General features: G+C 43.4%; 2 non-coding genes across 2 annotated transcripts; both read right to left on the bottom strand.

The window, feature by feature from the left end:
- Window positions 1-3,859: 3,859 nt before the first annotated feature.
- trnae-uuc lies at window positions 3,860-3,931 on the bottom strand. Its single transcript has one exon. It is a non-coding gene; the product is annotated as a tRNA-Glu (tRNA).
- Window positions 3,932-17,839: 13,908 nt separating this feature from the next.
- On the bottom strand, window positions 17,840-17,911 carry trnae-uuc. Its single transcript has one exon. It is a non-coding gene; the product is annotated as a tRNA-Glu (tRNA).
- Window positions 17,912-18,959: the final 1,048 nt, after the last annotated feature.

Here is an 18,959-nt window from a genome sequence, read left to right as displayed (position 1 = left end):
TACTTCCATTTCATCTTGTGCTTTTCTTCGGTTTGATCTTTTTTCGCCAACAAATGAGACAATGTGCCGATGTTTCTTGATTTTATAACTTATCATTAGTTTGGGCAAAGCAGGACCTTATCACTACGATGTAAGAAAAACTGGAGAAGACATCCCTTCTCCAAAATATTACAATGTACAAATGCAACTTTTAGTTCATGAGATTTTCACATTTACAGTGTGCAGGGTTTCCTTCAGTGTTTCACACAGCTGGGGCACCCTGTCTCAAGTGAAAAAAACATATATAACGAGCATGGTTGTTTGACCTATCATCTAACAAGATACGACAGGATAAGATAAGATCATCTTAATTAGTCCCACCATGGGGAAATTTCCCATGCACATTACAGCAGCAAAAGTACAGTAAAACCTATTACAGTATATATATATATATATATATATATATAGTAGTATAATAACTACATGGATATCAGGATAAGATGCATCAGCATAGGTCTGATTTTTCTGTTTCATTTTTTCCATTTTACAATTACGGTAGAGCCAATCGGTCAAAATCAGCCGCTGCGGGTCAGACACCAGGCTGAAGTTAGGTTTATAAGCACCGCTTGGTCACACATTTTATCCAATTGAGTCCAAATCCAGTGAAAATTTGTTCCAAAAAAGGCTGCGTGATCAATGGCTGTCGCCACTTATCACCTTCACTATCAGATATCCTGGGGAAAAAAAGCCTATGTGTGCACTAAAGACTTCAGGGGAAATAGACTGCAGCACGTGATTTCCAGGGTAAGACACAATCTTAGAGAAAGAAGGATCCTAAACAGAGATACAAACGTGAGCAAATACACCGGGGATGACAAAAAAGAAACACAACACAGCTACAGCAGCAAACAGCTTAAAAAAAATAAAAAGATTAACCACGAGCGAACAAATCGGACGATCTAAGCAGGTAACAGGAAAAAGCCTCGCGGACAGGAAACTGCCGCTCGGACAGAGGACGTTTGAGCGAGCGAGGAACAAACATACAGCTTAAGGTGCATTTTCCTGGTCGTAAATATACAGAGCCGTACATTGACAACTCAAATGAAAGCTGATTTTGCTTTCCCCTTGAAGTGTTGCGCCCGTGATGTATCTCTGGCTTGTAAATGCTGACCACAAATCCATTCCTGCGAGAAGACTTCAAAAAGAAGCAACCAAACAAATATTGCTCAGCGCGATGCGTCGAAAAAAAACGCACACAGAGAAATGCACGGAGTTATCCAAACATGCGGGGCCCGACTCTGGCCCGAGCCCGGCCCGGCAAACACTCAAGTACAGGGCTCCTTTTAGAGCTCGCACAGTGGATCCTTCATCTCGCCCCTGGACGCACATTAGATGGAGCTTTCTTCTGTGTTTGTGAAGGGGTTCTGCAACAGTGGGGGACTGTCAAGAGTGAGAATGTTTACAGCAAACAGAACAAAAAATCCAATATGTGACTCCCGGAAAAAGGTAGGCCTCTGACGCGTGGATGGAAAATTACCGAGAGCTGGCGGCTAATCTGAGGAAGCATTGATTCCCAACAAAACCCTTCGGTGGTGATTTGACTCTGCTGGATTCTTTCGGTGAAATGCAGGATTTGGGATGATCTTTATTCAAAGCCAGACGGGCCCTAAGGACAGGCATCACGCAGCTTCCACAGAGCTGTAGCCACACTGTTGATGTGTTTGTGCTCAGAAGTCTGCGTCCTCTCCTTCACCACTATGGTTCACTATTTTTCTATTTTATTTCGTGTCGTACAAGTGTTCAAGTCCTTCCTGAAGCTTCCATCAGTTCCCCCTCCAGGCATCCTGTGTCCATTACGCGAGAGACATGGCTGCTTCTCACGCAGGCAATCTCCGCGGAAAGCTGTCTATTTCCTGGGCCAGGCCACGGAAACATTACCTCGGCGTTCCACGACCGTCACCGCAGGGAAAAGGTTTGAGCGTGCCGACGTCGGCAGAAAATGGGATTTTCTACAAAACAACATCATCGGTAAATCTATCAACATTGTGGACTGGGAATAGCCAAGTCGAATATTTTTTGGGGCCGGTATGGCAAAAGGAAATTTCCCACCAGTCTAGAAAAATAAATAAGAAGCATTACAACTCATAATGGTGTTACAATTTGACTTGACTACTGTGTGATTAGGTCACGCTTGCTTTAAGCTGTGGAGTGGTGAGTGCTATAAAGGAAGTTTTCCTCTTGTGGCCGTGGCTGTGCGCGTTTGCTGCAGAGACCATTAAGTATAACAAACCATTAGCAACCCGACTCGACTGGGCCACCTGCTCACATACATACCCGATGCCCTCCACGCTCCGCGTGTGCCAAAGACTGTCACTCGGCGACTTCAGGGCTCGCCAGATGAGTTCATGTGCCAGAGTCAGACAGTCGACTCGTGGCTTTGTTAGGCCTTCCTGTGAGCTGAGGAGAGAACGGCTTCTGCAGATTGGGTAAGTTACACAGCTTCCAGGTGCCAGTCAGTGATAATAATCACTTTTTTGCATTTGATTTTAATGCTTTTATTATCTCAAGTCAAGTGTTATTTCTCCTTATGAAATCTCACAAGCTGCTCAGCAGTGGGGTCCCTCAGGCCTCCGTCCCGTTTGCAATTCGTCATGCTAAAATAACTACTAATATATAGAGTTTGGACTAGTAGACTAACACTGCGGTCCCTCCTTGCTGTTTGACTGTCAGGACACAATCAGAGTGCACACAACAGCATGTATCAGTTACGCATCATTGCTGGCAAGCATCATGTAAAAAAGAAGAAGAATGTTCTGCTTTTTTTTCTGTTTAAGTGAAAGACAGGCCAGTGTGCAGAGTTTGCTGGGACGCACGCGCAATTGTGAAAAACGCCCAATCTTGAGCAGAACTGCAGTAGGAAACATACTGAATGTGTTAAAAAAGTTCCTGTTTTTCAGATGTGTCTTTAAAAATGGATCAAAGAGGATCAACCTTGGTTTTTTTAGCTGTGATCCGAAGCTTGCATAGGAAATAAGCACCTTCTGGTTCTAAGATGTGAAATGTTGGTGGTGGCCACTACAATGTTTTCATTGGTTTACTGGTGTCATGATCAAATATCTGTGATGTGAGGGAGCTAAGTAGGCAACAAAGAAAACAGCAGCCAAGGGGCAATTTATCGGATCAGGCTGCCAGTTCCACAGAGTTGACTATAATAAGCATACGATGACGAGAGCGAAACACAGTGTAAATTCACATGCCCTACTGGCACAAGGTGAAATTCTTTCAATTGGTTATCATAGGCAGAAGTCATTTTAATTGATAAAGAAGTCCCAGGTATAACCTGATTGTTGTTGCGGTAAAGATAATAATTATCTTATCAAAATCCAGATTACATGTGATTCACATTAACATAAAATTATATTTAAAAGATAATAGTTGGTTCTGCACAACCATAGGAGAGTTCAAAATGCCTCTGTACTTAACAAAGCGAGAGCAGGCACAACACATCATCTATACAGCTCTTCTCAGTCTGACTGAGTTGATGTGGGTCGTTCACATTTGCATTTCATCACAGCAAATCAGCTCATAAAACTCCTCATGCTCAACATATATTTCAACTCATTTCATTTCAAGAGTGCGAAAACACAAACTACCTCGTTTAATTATTGAGTGGAGCTTTTGGACCATAATGGTCGAGGAGACAATAATCCAAGAACTCCTTCATGCCTGTTGGGCTGGAAACCCAGATGTTGCCGGGAAGGAGCAGCTGGATCTGCAGGTACCATTCAATCCAGAAAACAACGACTAAAGATTGAATCTGATTAATAGTTCTTGTATTGAGGCATGTGTGTGTTTAAGCAATCCAATAGGATATCAGCATTTCCCATGCCGGGAGTCAAACCCGGGCCACCTGGGTGAAAACCAGGAATCCTAACCGCTAGACCATATGGGAGACAGTGATTATATTTTGATTATATTTTAATTTACAGTTTTTTAAGTAATCTAGTGCCCACATATTCCCACATACTACACTGTGCTGTCCACAGCAGAAGCGGCAGCAGTGGATGCAGGCATTCTGATGAAGTGTGCTTCATCCCTACACTGATCCATCACGGCCTGTGTTGTGCTATTTCCAATTGTTTATCCTGGCACTGCTGGAGAGAGAGAAATGCCGGAATCGCAGCAAAATCTCAGCATCACTTTGTCTCTTGAGAGAGGCCACTGTGCAGCGAAGGCGATAGTCAAAGTAATACTTCCCACAGTGTCGCTGCTCCACTGCGATAACAACAGTTTGCCGGCGCTTCCTCCATTCAGGAGGGAAGGAGGAATTGGGGAGGGTGGTTTCTATGTTGTAGTACAGGTTTTTACATTTTTCAAACAGCACAGTTAACAAGAGGTGTGGCGTGGGGGATTTGTAAGTTGTCAGTTGATATGCAGCAATTTTACAGTACGTTATCAATCCATCTCCAGATGAGTCTGTCCCAACTACCACACAAATACTGACAGGTGAGATGAATCCTGATACAGATGTCGCAAAGTGCGAGCTTCTTCGTCAGGATGAATTGTGAGATGAGACATGAAAAATCTGCTGAGGTGTAATCACAGACTCGCTCCCTCGCGAACAGTCTAATCCAGCTTCTTCCGTCTATTCTTGTCCCATCTTCACATTTTTCTTTCCACCTTTTCCCTTCAGCACAGAACCGTGTGCTCATTTCCTTCCCTGTTTACCCAGCTCCAGCGTGTTGTTATCATAAACTAGCCCTCTATTTGCCATCTTCTGCAACCATTTTTCATTTTACCCCGTTAAACTCGATGGGAACTATTTGCAAACACACAACATTTCTGGATTTACCACAAAAATTTTGTAGCTCAACTTATAGCAGCTCTGCTAAAATTGACATGGCCGCCTAATTACGTAAGTCACTACCAAATACTCATTGCTCAGCCTTGTGAACCTCCGACAGGCCACAAAGCTGAGCCCTCAGACCACACCAAATGGAGTTTCTGGCAAACCCATACACATGAACATTAGCGCGAAGCTGAAACAACAGCCATCACCGAACAAAAGCAAGCCACGGGGAGAAAGAGAGATGAGCGGTGAGGCAATGAGGCAATCTGAGGTGCAAGCCCAGACTCTGGTGCAGAGTCCAACGTTCCTTGCATGGTGCTTTCTCTCTGGAGTGATTAGGGACACGAAGCTCTATCAATCAGGCGGCGGAGCCCCGGAAAGTGATCTGAAGGCTGATCCAAAAAACACCTCGAGGCTGCCAAGTTTCTGCTGATTCCGCTGACACCCACAGCACTCTACCACACGATCCTTCACACTGCTCTCCAAACAGCCTGATTCCGGTAACCGCACAAAGTCCCTCGAGCTACCGAACGTGTCACCTGGGAGACGAGGCAACAAGAGCCACCAGACAGACGCAAATGAATATTCAAATACCGACATCGGAGAAAAATAAAGCTGCAACCAGCAGCGGGAGAATTAGAGCATTTCCTCCAACAACAACATAAAAACGCCCAAATACGTAGGTCATTTTTGAAGCAGTGGTGGACCTGGTAAGTCCGTCAAGTTTGTGTAATAGATTTGTTTATATTCTGTAAAGAAATATCGTGCTCATTCTCTGTCATGTCACCCTAACCCCAGCAATCCCCCTGACCTTTACAACCTCATTGACCTGCTCTCAACGGTCGATATGGTCATTTTTACCACACACCACATACAGATACATTTGTATGTATTTTGTTCTGATGAGCAAAACATTTCAACTTAGCGGGAATAAATAAATTATTATATGTTGCAAATCATTGTTGGCATGTGGCAGGATTGTTACCATAGGCCCCGGATTGAATTCTCATTTTACCTTTTTATTCAATCTGACACTGTGTTCATGTTTGAAATTCTGTTTAGCAAGGGATTTTTACTTTGTTCATGATTTATTTTTTGATGTCCTGCTGCTATTATTTGGACTGCGCTGCTGGTTACTAGGAGCAGTTGATATCTTCCATGCAGATTAATAAAACATGCAGATTTGGGGGCTGTTTTGAAAAATCTGACTTTCAATCAACTTGTACAGCTGCTCAAAAATCTCATTCAACCTCGTTCCCATTTTTGTGCCAGCGTTTCTGTCACCGTTTTTCATTTGAATTGTCAATTGGATTGCGGTGTGATTTGAAATGTCAACTTTTGGGAGCAGCTGCAGCTGCAAATACTTCCTCCGTCATAGGAGGCTATTTGGTCCAAACTCCTGTGGATCAGCAACGAGCGCATAGCTTGGAGTCGGGCAAGGGGGATCCTCTCTTACAAGAGATCCATCATGCCTGACCTTTTCTTTTGGGGGAGGGGGGATGCTCTCAAGACAATGCTGTGATGCAAATAAAGGGTTTCCACCTGCTCAATTAGTAGTTGTTTTGTAGTCGTACTTGAAAATTCTTTATATGATTAGACAGAGCTCAGAAATTTGGCCGAACTCAGCATGTTGGCCCAGATATGTTGTCAGCAGCTAACCTTTTTTCATCTTTCTGCAATCAGCAGAAATCCAGGGAATTTTTTTTCCCTTCAGTGCTGATTTCTTTGTGAAGATGATTACAGCCCTTCAAAAAATCCCTGGTACCCTGTTATTTCTCCTTGAAAGACAGCAAGAATACAGGTGTTAAAAACAATGACTAGGGAACAGTTGCCAACTTGCCTCCATCAATAACTGAGCATTTCAATTCCATTAAAATCCAAGCAAAAGGGCACCGATAACTATAGCAACCTCGCATAATGGGGATGATCCAAGACGAGTCCCGAACAAGGCATGAAACCACCGCACAGATCCAATCAATGACTCTCACACCACCCACAAACAGCCAGTTTACCAGGAGGGTGAATGCACAATGGTAGTGTTCAATAGCACAGCTCTTCACTGCAGTAGTAGTAATTTTGGAGAACCACCATTGTGCATTAAATCCTCACACAAAAGCGTCGCAGCTATAACAGGGACGTTTCTTTTAAAAAAAACAACCAAAAAAAACGAGGAACAAAAACTATTTTCCAGACAATTGCTTTTGCATTAGCATGAGGTGCTAAAATACAAGAGCGGCAGAGAGGAAAGTTCAAAGTCATTTAGTGCCAAACAAGCCATGAACATGACTTACTGCCTCCGCCAAAACTGACATCATCCTTTAACCTGTTTTTCTCTGTCCGCGCGCATCCAAATGAGATTACTCTAATGAGCTCTCTGGGCAAGTGTCTCAGGAATAAGCTTTCTAAAATGTTCATCCTGAAACCGAGACATAGCAAGATAAGGAGGGCTGTCGAGGGATTCACTTCAGCTCCTTGTCAGGCTGCCTGCTGAAGAGAGGACTTTCATTAAGACGATGCAAAGGGGTTCAAACTGCATTTATCAATGCTTCCTTCAAATGCATTATAAAAATGTATTCCCAAGAAACAAATTTCATTATGGCTCTGCTTTTTTCATTCAGAGTGAGTCCTCAGATTCTGCTTCAAATACTTACCCTCTGCCTTGGGTGTCATGCTCGATGATCCTTCTCTGATCATGTTGCATCTGTCTCCCGGTCGTGCCGCTTTGCACTATGAGAAAGATCAGGCACCATCTGACTCAGTATGCCACCCAACTGTTAATACAGGCCACGGTTATCTCTCACATCGACTACTGCAATTTCCCAGTGGCAGGGCCTTCCTTCATCCACAGTCAAACCCATACAGCTGGTCCAAAATGCAGCGGTGCGTCTGGTCTTCGATCAGTCCATAAGGGCACATGTCACTTCACAGCTCATCAACCCCCACTGGCTACTCATGGGCGTCCAAATCAAATTCAAGTCACTAGTGCTTGTCTACAGGGCGACCACTGCATCTGCGCCCGCCTACTTGAACTTGAACATCTACTTGAACTAAATCACGGAACATTTGGCATCCCTGCACACAGGGTAATCACAGTTCCGAAAGTTCTTGTTAGCTGGCGCCCCATGGATGGAGGCCTGGATCCTCCATCAAAAGGCAGCAGGTTCGGTTTCGATCCGGCCTTTTGCTGCATGTGTTCCCTACTCTCTCTCCCACTTTCACTCTACCAGCTGTCCTTTCAATAAAGTCTTTAAATCCGAAAAAAGAAAGTTCTTGTCTGTGGTTCCCTGCGCCCGTCAGAGCAGGAGGCTCCCACTCCGTCTTCATTCAAAGGCACCTCCTCCCTTAACTCCTCTAACAACCTAACATTCCTAACTAGCACTTACTGTGCTTTGTCAGTGCACTTCTTTCCTGGATCAACTGCACTTTGTCTTAGTGAACAGATTTAGAGCTTAGTACTTACTTCAAGGTCTTCTACTGTACTGAAGCTTTAGTGCTGTCCCTCGGTTAAGTCCCTTTGGATAAAAGCATTGGCCAAATGAGTAAATGTAAAAAAAATACCAGTACCGCCAATCTTCACAAAATCATATATAAAATGTGCAGCTCTCAGCTAAAAACACATAAATTTAGAGGACGACAAGTTGAGCTGTACCGAGGCAAGACAGAAAACCCAATGTGGACAGGCCTTTGTCATCCTTTCATTTACAGTAGCATAAAAACGTAAGTGTGGACGGACTATTCCAGAGGCACAAATCCTTCCCACGTCTAATTATTGACTACACTGTCTCCACGAAAGGCTGAATTCTCAACACTTCTCTGTGTCTCAAAGAAACTCAGTGGAGACAGTAAAAAAAAAGTGTTATGAGGTTCAAATCACACAATTTGCAAGCATCATTTATTTAACCTCGCCCCCTTGACTCGCAACAACTGCTCATGGAACAGACCACATTACATTAAGACATTCCGAGGATCCCCGAGCTACAGACAGCCCAGCTGCGCAGTTTAACAGCCAGGAGACTCCACGTCTTCCTGGGCCTTCGAGGCGATGCTGAATGATCCATAACCAGGTTACTAGAGCTGAGCATCTTCAGCCTTCAGCGGCGTAACCCCTCCCCAATCCTCCATTTGCGAGCAGCGATGTTGCCAGCGGTATTCGGAGCAGAGAGAGTTTTTCCTCTATCTCTGACTCATATGTTTTCACATTGCATTATGCTGCCTCTTTCCCCCCCCCCACAGCCATTGTTACAAGACACAGACGTACCGCTGGGCTGTTAGCAAAACTGAGCTTACCGTTTCCTCATTTAAAAAGGGGAGATTTTTTTCCAAAGCTGACAAATCTCTTAACACTGCACGATATCTCACTCTGCGGTCGGTTGTGCTTTAATTTAGCTTTACAAGAATCCTTATCCTGGGGGGGCACTGTGAACTCAAAACAAAGCAGATTTCCAGTACTCTCTCTCTCTCTCTGTATTTCTGCCAAACTCTCTGACAGCCCCACCCCCGTGAATGCAATCCAACAATGTCCTGCTCATTGATCAGAGAGGGGATTGGTGCAGTGTGGAGGTAAATGGCTGTCACAGGGAATGATGGGCCTTAACTCAACCATGGCTGCTCCTGAGGCCACTCAGCCTCCACTTATAGTGATGGATGCAAGGATGTCGCCCATCACATTGAGGATGGGGAGGAGTTTGTCCCAATGCTGAGAGGAAAAAAATTTACGCTAAACAAACTTTGGAGATCACTTCATCTGCCTTGTTTTCCGGACGTGGGCTGACAGTAAGTCACCCGCCGCTTCACTGTTCCGCTTCCTTTTTAAACTGCTTCTTTTTGCACTAAAGCCATTGTCAATTCATCTTTTATTGAATCGACTCAATATTTAAACAGTGTTGGCAATTCGTTTGGACGATTATTAAAAGAAATATTGAAGCGAATTAACCCATCCCAGATTGCCAAAAATGGAAGATCTATTTCTTTTCGGACAATTAGTTTCATTATCGACGACTCGCTGATTATTTCACAATTCACCAAAAAATCACTCTGATGGACAAAGATAGACAATTCTCAATGTGATAAATACATTTATATATCCGGATTTCATTGCCGAGTACAGATACCAATAATATTTTTTGCTTTATTCTGCCTTTATCTCTACACTGAACCCTCTCAGTGTGTAACTCATGCTTTTCTGGTATAAACTTGAAGTCTCTACGTGGGTTATTTTCAAAGGCTTAGCAGTAAAAACAGTATGGGACAAGTGAAATAAGCGGAGTGCACCTTCAAGCAGATGAACTGATAATGGAAATAATCATATTTCGCAGCCCTCTTGACTTTTCAGAGTTACTAGCTCCTTAAACAACATTTGCCTTCAAATAAGGTATTAAGTCCACATGTACAACAACCTCTCATTTTGAGTCGCTAAACGTCACAGAGCATGGCCCACCCCCCAAAAAAAGGTTTGCTTGCATATTCTCAGCACATGGCCAGCTAGTTAGTGGGGGAACTAATCGTTAAATTATGAGCACTTATGAGTCATTATGCGTCATGAGAAAAAATCAAAGCTCTGTGAACCAGCGGCAGCCAAAACGGTGAACAAAGTGTTGGAATAAGGCTGAGAAGCTGCAGTCCACTTTAAACGAAAGGACTTTGATCCAGCAGGCCCATAAAGGCTGAGTCCAGTCAATTCCAAAGGGAGCTCAGGAGGCCCACAGCGTTCCTCCCCAGAAAGAAAAAAATAATCAGGAACTCCGAGAGGGTAATGACAAAAAGTATAGAGATGCCTCTTTCCTGGAAATTCTCTCTTATGCGTTGTTATGGAACTGGACTGAGTGGCCCCCAAAAAAGGAAAAGGTTTGGGATCCTCAAGCCGTGCATGCCTATCAGATTTGTGGCTGGAGAGTGTGATGAAGTTTAAACTTTGTTTATCCCTGTCCAGGCCAAATCAAATGATTTTCAACAGTCGGTTCTCACTTCGCCCACAGTCGCCCATCAAGCAGAGGATGAGAAAAGGGGATGAAGGACATTATAAAGTCAAATGAGCAAAGATGCATTTCATTGTGAATTGAAGTAAACTAATCCTGTTATAAAGTTTTGGAGGAATGGAAACTTTTAAGCAAGTTTAAACACCGAAGAGAAATGAAAAAAATAAGGCCCAGAAGGAAATGGCTGACACTGTTATCTCACAATTTGTCAGTGGTAGAAAGTTGCAGCTATTGATAATAATACAAATGTATATATATTATTCAGAAATTTTCAAGTAGTTTTTTTTTGTATTCTGATGCAAATTCTTTAGTCTTATTTTATTCATGCCAGTTGTCTATGCAAATAAAATTCAGCTGTGTGCACGTGCATCACTGAGGTCATTCAATGTAATTATACAACACCCTTTTAATTTTCCTGAATAACATTAAATCACACTATTTTACATATGAAAAAAACATCAGTGTGGAGAAAGGCATCCACAAACTCAGATTAGTGCAATTTGTAAGCTTTGGTCAGAGACCTTCTTCAGGACACGAAGCAGCCGTTCAGTCGGATCCAGGTGCCAACGTCTGTTGAGCCGTCACTGAGGTAGCTGTGGAGAGAGCGCGTTTCATAATCTTGGTCTCTCTATCATTGCACTTTGGTAGTTGTTCAACGACCTTCTGGGGAAATGCACGGCAGATTCGGCCGTTACCTTGAAACTTTTGCGTTTGTGACCTTCTCCTTTGACTCTAAGCGAGACAAATTGTGGCAAATTAACGCAAAAGAAAGAAAAACGTATTGGCACTCAGACGGGAGCGACACATACTCCATACTTACCTGCTCCACATTCCCTGATTATCTCCCTAGTGTAGCTATATATATATATATATATATATATATATATATATATATATATATATAACTATATGTAGGCAGCACTTAATCTGTTCCAGCTCTGCCTATTTTGATCCTGAAACGTGTTTTGGATCTTGCTTGTGTTTTGTTGGATCTTGCCTCAGCCTGACCCTTTGTACTTTACGTGCTTGGTTGGATTTGTTGTCACTGTTGTTTTTTTCAAAGTAAAGATGCTTTTACATCTGCCTCGCGAGCCCGGTCGAAAAACAAGGTCTGAGTACATGTGGAGACGTCCAAGTAAAAGACACATGTAAGACACCGCAGAGGATTGGCTTAAATTAGCTTTTTGTGCATTATCAAGTGCAAACAGATACATGCAAAGAGTGTTTAGGCCTACAGGCTTTTTTATAAATGTTGATATTGACTTTATTTTGATCCAGTGTTTGTAGTGTGAGAGACAGCCCCGGTTAATGCCCCTCGAGTATGAGAATACATCAGTTCCCTAATGGTTATGGAAATAATAATAAAACAGCATCATCAACAACAACAAAAGCAGAATGCCTCATCCAAAATCGAGATTTCGTTCCAAAGTCTTGAAAAGATGAGTTTGATGCAAAATGTGATATTTGTTTGATTTTGTCCAAGCGTGCGAGGACACTGTGGAATTTGTCACAGCAGTGGGTAACTGGGTTGGTTGTTACTGTCCTCATTAGTGCTCCTTAGCCTACTTCATAGCAGGAGACAGGGATCTATTTCTGTGGAGCACGGGGCCTTTGCATCAGCAAACTTGTATTTTCATTGGATGGATATGCATTCATTCATACATCTTCCCTCCCCTGTGGCGACACACTCTTGCTCAAAGATGCCAACGCTGTTTTTAGGAACAGAACAAGAGGTGGTCTGATTCCTGTCACAGGAACCTCTGGTTGGCTCTTTGCCCCAATATCACTGAACCGCTTCACGCGGTGGGAAACAGTCGTCCGGGCCCACGAGCAACACATGTTAGACATATGTGTTATCTCTTCTGGAGTTATCTGCTCATTTCGTGTACTGTATATTTGCTCATGGACGGTTTTATCATGGGAAAAGCTTTTGTGGGGAAAACTGCTCCGGATTCTTCTGTCGTCGTCTCTTCAAAATGACCCTGGTCGCAGTAAACCAGTCGAACCCGTGAGCTTAGATAATTGGACAATAATTGTTTTTTTAAACTATTCTTTCACCCAGGAAATGAAAAGGTCAGAGATTTACATCATGTCAGAAGTATCCATATCCACTGGAAAGGAGTGGAAAGGAATTAGGCACATGCCGCATCCATCCTGCCCAGCAAAGTGTTCTCAGCATTGGGTTTTTATAAACAACTTTCATCTAATTTTAGAAATAAATGAGGCATCCGCTGTTCACGGTGAACTAATTCTGATTTCTCATTTTTTGGATTTGAACATTACCTGTTTACAGCCAGTCTCTGCAGCAGCGGTTGTATGTCAAAGCAATGCTGCAGCAGCGGTTGTATGTCAAAGCAATGCTGCATACGACATGCATAGTAGTAAAATACCTGATGTACTCCATGAATACATTAAAAGTCAAAGAGTGCTGTAACTTGGTATATTATGTAAACAGCAAAGTCGTTTATCATCTGACTTCGGACAATGTAGCTTGAAATAGAGTTTCCCTCTTAATGCGCTGCACGCGGAGCATAAAGGGCAAAATAAAATAAGAACAGGAGGTTTGAGCATAATTGATGCTTTTCTAAAAAGGTCCTGTTTGACCTTTCACATTTAGTAAATTTGTAATGTTTAAATGAACTACAGGATTTGTCAGAATCTCTTAGGACTTAGGGCAAGAGCGCTTGAATTTTGCAGGGAAATCCCACTGCACATATAACAGGTAAGGGACTGTATTAAGAAGTCTACGCACACATTTGGCAATTGTTTTACAAAAACAATTGCCAAGAATACAGCGGTCAACACATAAATAGCATACACAACTATTAAAAATCAAGTGGAATATAAATTGTATGTACAACACCAATCCCTGTCATTGCAGTTTTAGAAAATGTACAAAATGTGGTTAAAGGCCCTAAAAACAGCAGTTGCTTGATCAGATTCCTACAGTGAGAAGGAAACACTGACATTTTTGTATTTTGTTTCCTCGTCCTTCTTGTTTAATTCGCTGGTCTGTGGGACTTTAAAGTGACGTACATATGCCTTTCTTGTGTTGCCAACACTATCCATCACATCTAATTCAGCCATGACCACAGGGTCCTGAAGAAACAGATGAGCTAAATGTTGGAGATTGAAATTCTTTTGAAATATCTGAGACTTTTGGATTCTGAACGTTACCTTGGTTTGTCTTGGAAGTGTGAAAAGTAAAACTCATTGTGTAAAAAAATGGCCCCTGTAAGTGTTATTCTATTGCATATTATACCACTGGATTATTTGGTACTGATGCGGTCATGTGTAAGTGTTATGAATTGAAGATTAGATAGCAGAGCTGCGATCAGGTCTCCCCTTCTGTTTCTTTACCTCTGCCTTGCTCCTCTTGTGTATTGTAAATCCCTGTTTGGTCCCTGTCTGCCTGCATGTGTGTAGGTTGGCTGGTCGTTGCGCTCCGGTTCGCTGCTTCCCTCCAAAACTACCTGCACACCATGTTCAAGCCATCAACTCCTCAGCTGTTTTCTGTATAGACTCTCCAGCCGGATCGCACAACCAGACCCCACCAGCCTCGTCATTCCACATTAGTGGTTAGACTCTTACAGCTTACAGTCTCTGTATCATGCTCTGGAGTTCTTTTGCCATTTGCAATGGGTGGGCGGTCAAGCCAGTCGGTCCTATGAGCCGGCTCCTTTACGTGAACCATTGGAGCCAGCCCCCCTCGAGAGCCAATTTCTTTTCATTTGTTAATTCATCATAATTCGCTTTACAGTTAAAGTTTAAAGAGAAAAGGCACCAACGCAAAAGTTGAAACTGGCTTGCATTTTCCAAAAATGTTGTTGAAAACCGACCAAAGTTAGAGGACAGACGGACTGCACTTTTGAACACTTTCTCTGCAAGGTTACATCTGTGATTGCTCGGCGGCACTTTCGGCTAATGCAGGTCTGGAATCTGCTGCCAACAGATGCTGGAAGCTGGACATGACTAAATGGCCGGTTCGTGCCTTTGACGATGTTTGCGCTAATTTGAGTCTGGATTCCTCTTTACACGCTCATGTTTTTATATTCAACATAATGTGAAACGATTTCATTCTGGAAATTACCGGGTTTAGTATAATTACATTGAGTGGTGTACGTGCACACATACCAACAATGGGTCATGATACTGCGAAATTTGTGTGTAATCTAGGAGTCAGAATGGGTTCTAAATTAAGAGCCTGTTGGGAGCTGAAATAGCAGGTTCTTACTGCTGAGCTGAGCCAAATGATCTGGTATCACTTAAAAAAGATGGAATTCCCATCAGTTAATTCTGAAATACCTCCACGTTCAGCCTGCTCCACTCTGCCCCTGCTCTTTTGCTCGGACTTTTCGTGTTGGTAATCTGTCTGCTGGTTCAGCTCTGGAATCTGGCTCTTGGACTGGACACTGGACCAGAGAGGAGGACTTTCAGATCCTCGACTTGATAATCAGCCAGCCATACACATTTGGTTATTTTATCAAACTCTTTAAACTGCTTTCTGCCCCAAGTCCTGGTTTCAGGACAGAGTTCAATTCTAATCGCATCGTTTTGCTTGTTAATACTTTTTGAAGTTGGAGATTTTGAGTCGGTAAGTTGTTTTTGAAGTAACTTGTAACGATAGAAGTTGGAAGGACAAAGTCTATGAAATGAAAAACACTAAAAGTGCAAGCATCTCAGATAAGGCATTTCAATTGTATCCGGTCATTTGGTTGCCACGGCCAGTATGACCGCAGGTGTGGAAGGCTTTGAGAAATGTTAAGACAGAGTGAGACGTGTTCTGTGCTGTGCGGTTAGTAAGAGCTCAATTAAGTTGCTGCACTGTGTAAAAGTGTTGAATGAGCCAAATTTAAACAGCGGTATTGATCATTTGACGCCGATGTCGCTGAACAAGGCCAAGTGGGATTCGGCTGCCTTGACAGGGACACACGGTCGAGTTGAAGCACTAAGGAGATCAGAGAGTCGCTTCTTTTCTGCATGATGTTTTGAAGCCTAAGAAAATCTATTTTTATACAAAAACAAGCAAGAAAAGAGATTGAACCCCCGCCCCCCACTGGGTGAGCTAGATGTGCTTTTGCGTTGGTTGCATTGGTGTCTAGTGGCCATGGAAAAAATTTGTACAGCCAAACAAGGCTTCCTTGCACTGTTCATGTTTCCTCTGAAGAAAGGCAGTCATAAATAATCTTAATGGTTTCCAGACCGAATTCAATTACCTCTGTCACCCAACAGGAATGAATAAAAGCCAGTATGTGCTCTTATTCTATTTGTATGTCCCTTGGTTATGATGTTTGGATTCCTCCGATTCCCAGACAGCGGTTTGCTCTCCGCGGCTTGCTTAGTCATAAAATGAATTTTAATCAAATGGTAATTTGACAGAAAACCTCGCAGATGCAGGAGACCTTGTGTGGCTTTTGTAGATGGGAGCGTGCATTAACGGCACAACAGTCCTCCACAGCAAACTGATCTGGGTGGCTTTGGAGTGTGTGTGTGTGTGGGGGGGGGGGGGGGGGGGGGGGGGGGGGGGGTAATAATAAATCAAAGTAATTCCTGCCAGGAAATTTTCACTTCCCTCTGAAATGAGGAAAAATCTCTACGGTCACAGTGACAGTTTCGTCAGTCGAAGAGGCAAAAGCTCTTTCCAGCCCATAAGGCAAACTTTACAGATGAGTTGATCGTTCCTGAAAGCCCCATGTAAATTTGTAATAAAGTTTAGAAACTTTGATTGTTAATGTAACTTACTTCAGGAGGCGGAAGCAACCCACTGATATTTTACCCATATCTTGACTGATTAATGATCTCTCTATCACACCCTCCTGGTGTCCTCCCACCAGTGTTATGGCCATTTCATCATGAAATAAAAGAATTGCAGTAGATTAATAGATTTTTTTTCCTCTCAACACTATGTAGATCACATAAAGCCACTTGTTGTACTTTCCCACATAGCGTGAGCTTTAAATCACAGTTGGGCTCCAATCACTCCACAGGGTCTCCACATCCACTTCACATCCTTCTCTGAGCAGAAAAAACACACTCAGATTGTGTTTTTCTACCTTTTGTGTTTTGCATCAGTGTGTGATGCCCCACATGGTGCAAAGTGCACAACAAAGTCAAATGTCTACTAAAGTATTCATCTAGCGGACGCTTATGTCCAAAGCGACATACAGTAAGTGCATTCAACCATGAATATATTACCCAAAAAGTGTAAGTAGCATACCAATGCATAAACATTGATCAAATAGCCTCCATTTTAGATTTTTTTTTTTTCCTTTCTGCTTTAATGATTCATGGACTAAGGTGTAGTCAACAAGTGAGTTTTCAGTCTGTGACGGAAATCAGGACAGCAGGGTATCTGCTGTCCTGATGTCAAGAGGGAGCTCGTTCCACCATTGTGGAACCAGGACAGCAAACGGACAGGATTTAGTTGAGCGGTGGCTGCCCACCCCGTGCAGTGAGGCAGTAGTGGACGGGCTGGGGCGTAAGCTTTGAACATGTTCTGAAGATGTAGAAAGGGCCTGAGGCATTGGCAGCGCGGTAGGCAAGTACCAGTGCCTTGAATCGTATTGGAGCCACCACCGGGAGCCAATGCAGGATGCGAAGGAGCAGTGTAGTGTGGGAGAACTTGGGTTGGTTGAAGACCAGCCAGGCTACTGCATTCTGGATGAGCTGCAGAGGTCGGATGGCACATGCCAGCAGACCAGCTAGGGGGGAGATGCAGTGGTCAAGAGCCTGCGCCAATACCTGCGTTGCCTCCTTGGTGAGAAACTGACGTATCCTCCTGATGTTGTGGAGCAAGAATCTGAAGGAGGGGTTGGTCGTGCAACCCCTCCTTCAAGGAACTTGAAGGAGGGGTTGCACCCAGGAACACTCAGGTTCCTTGAAGTCTGAGCTGGAGTCCCACCAGAGGTTTCAATGGTGATGGAGAGGTCAACGATGGGAGTCGCCTTCCATGGAAGGAAAAGCACCTCAGTCATATGCAGATTACGGTAATCTTCAGGAGGTTTATGAACATTCACTGGGAAACATTAAATGTTAGTTCCCATACCGGGAGTCGAACCCGGGCCGCCTGGGTGAAAACCAGGAATCCTAACCGCTAGACCATATGGGACCATGTCCATGGTTTTCAAATCACATGAGAGAATTCAGGAATGTGGCCCTCTGTAGAAAAAAGTCGTCAGTCTGACATTTTGGTTTGATGAGAGACAAAATGCCTCTCTCATATATTTTTAAAATTATACTATACATATATTATTACATACATATATATTATTTTGTATGAGAGTGGTATATTCTTATACAACTCCATCCATCCATTTTCTATACCAATTAATCTCAGAGGGTCATGGGCGGAGCCAATGCAAGGCTAACAATGGGCGAGGTGACGCACACCCTGGACAGGCCGCTGGTCCAACACAGGGCTGACACATAAGCTACTTTCAGTAAAATCCGGAGGGGCTGTATGCGTGAACACAAATGCCAAAATGTTGCGACGGACATTTTCTGGAACTTTTCCTTCTCTGACAGCTGCGGTCATCATATTCATACCCAATTTTCATGCCCAACCATTCACACTGGGGAATTTAGAGTGCGTGTATGTCTTTGGACTGTGGGAGGAAGCCAGAGTACCTGGAGCAAACCCACGCAGACGGAGGGATAACATGAAAAGGCTCCGTCCAGCTGTCCGGTTCGAAGCCAGAAACCTTCTTGCTGTGATGTGACATAGCTCTTCGACAAAGTATGTGTATTTACAAAATTGTCCTTTAAAAACGACAACTGTGGCATCCTCCATTGTGAAATCAATTTGTATCTCAGCCAGAAATGAAAATGTCACATTTGAATGACGATGATGTTTCATTAACTCTATTGACCTCAGTTGTTATTTTTCATCCATTTCTCCCTATATCTCTTCGGTACTCTTGTTCACTCCCGCCCCCCACTCTCTCCCACTCTCCGTCTCATCTGTATATTTGTGCTATCTGTCCTTCACGCCGCAACATCATTAATTCTCATTATTTCCCATCATCTGTTCTACGACTCTTCTCTGTACCTCCTCGTTCATTAGTGATTAGAGAGGGATCATTCGGGCCTGGAAGGTTGGCGCCACTCTCCAGCCTGTCGGAGCCACGCCTCATTAACGGAGCGCCTCGTTTTCCCAG

This window comes from Scophthalmus maximus, chromosome 9 (assembly GCF_022379125.1).
Source record: "Scophthalmus maximus strain ysfricsl-2021 chromosome 9, ASM2237912v1, whole genome shotgun sequence".
NCBI classification, from domain to species: Eukaryota; Metazoa; Chordata; class Actinopteri; order Pleuronectiformes; family Scophthalmidae; genus Scophthalmus; species Scophthalmus maximus.
The sequence above is the reverse complement of the archived record's forward strand: the minus strand, read 5'-3'. Positions and strand labels throughout refer to the sequence as shown.